This window comes from Triticum aestivum, chromosome 5B, assembly GCF_018294505.1.
Source record: "Triticum aestivum cultivar Chinese Spring chromosome 5B, IWGSC CS RefSeq v2.1, whole genome shotgun sequence".
In the NCBI taxonomy this organism is placed as follows: Eukaryota; Viridiplantae; Streptophyta; class Magnoliopsida; order Poales; family Poaceae; genus Triticum; species Triticum aestivum.
The window spans coordinates 448,613,149-448,614,750 of NC_057807.1; positions in this window are offsets into that span (position 1 = coordinate 448,613,149).

Here is a 1,602-nt window from a genome sequence, read left to right on the forward strand (position 1 = left end):
CTTTGTTGATAATGATGCATATGTAGATAGTTCTGATGTAAGTCTTGCTGGGTACATTTGTACTCACGTTTGCCTATTTTATGTTTTTGCAGAGAGACTTCAGTCTCGCTAGTAGTTCCGCTTGGACTTCGACGTTTAGCTTGTTACCTCAGCTACGATCTTGTGCCCTCGGCAGGATCTGGTAGATAGTCAGGCTTCTCAGCCTTTTTCATTTGTAGATGTCTGTACCCACACATGTTAAGCTTCCGCTTGTGCTTTGACTTGTATGCTCTGATTGTTGGGTCATGAGACCCATGTTTGTAATATCTCGCTCCTCGGAGCCTATTTGAATAAATACTTGAGTCGTAGAGTCATGTTGTGATGCCATGTTGTATTTGCACATATCGAGCATATTGTGTTTATGTTATTGAAATGCTTGGTATGTGTGGGATCTGACTATCTAGTTGTTTATCCTTAGTAGCCTCTCTTACCGGGAAATGTCTCCTAGTGTTTCCACCGAGCCATGGTAGCTTGCTACTGCTCCGGAACACTTAGGCTGGCCGGCATGTGTCCTTCTTCGTTCCTGTGTCTGTCCCTTCGGGGAAATGTCACGCGATGAATACCGGAGTCCTGTTAGCCCGCTACAGCCCGGTTCACCGGAGTCCTGCTAGCCCAGTGCTACAGCCTGGATTCACTCGCTGATGACCGACACGTTCGATGCTGGGTCATGGATGCCTGTCCCTGTAAGTCTGTGCCACTTTGGGTTTACGACTAGCCATGTCAGCCCGGGCTCCTTATCATATGGATGCTAGCGACACTGTCATATACGTGTGCCAAAAGGCGCAAACGGTCCCGGGCAAAGGTAAGGCGACACCCGTGGGAATACCGTGCGTGAGGCCGCAAAGTGATATGAGGAGTTACATGCTAGATCGATGTGGCATTGAGTCGGGGTCCTGACAACAACCCAGGAAGTTCTCGCACATGGACACAAAGGCAGCAAGATAGGCGATGGAATTGGGATTGAAATGGTGGAGTTGCGCCCCAAAGAAATTCAGAAACCCACGGAAGAACACAGTCGGCGGCAGAGAAAAACCACGATCTACGTGAGTGGCTAAGAGAACACACTCACCCTCCTGCGGCTGCGATTGACACTCGGACCCCGGGAGCCTCGCTGACCCATGGTGGATCAGTCCCTCATTGGCCAGGTTGTTGAGATCTTTCTCTGTGATGGTCGAGCGGATCCAATCCCCTTGGACCCAACCCTTCGGCAGGCGGGACCTCGACGAAGATCCGCCCTGACTGGACGGTCTCCCCTTCGCTTGCCCCGTCGCCGTCGCCTTCTTCGCGCGCTCTAGGGCCGCCGTCTTCTCCTTCACCATTGTTGCCGGCGAATCGCGCAAGAGGTGGATAGGCGGAGCCGAGAGCAGGCGCAGTGGGCGGAAGCAGAGAGGGAAGAGAGGAGAATGGGAAGGCACTGTTCAAAAAACCCTCCCCCGGCGCTTTATATAAGGATGTTTCTGAGTGGCTGACGAGTGGGTCCGAGCGATCCTGTCACATCCCAAAACAGTCGCGTGCGCACGATACGTGGCGAAAAAGGCGGCACGGAAATCAAGGCATCCACGC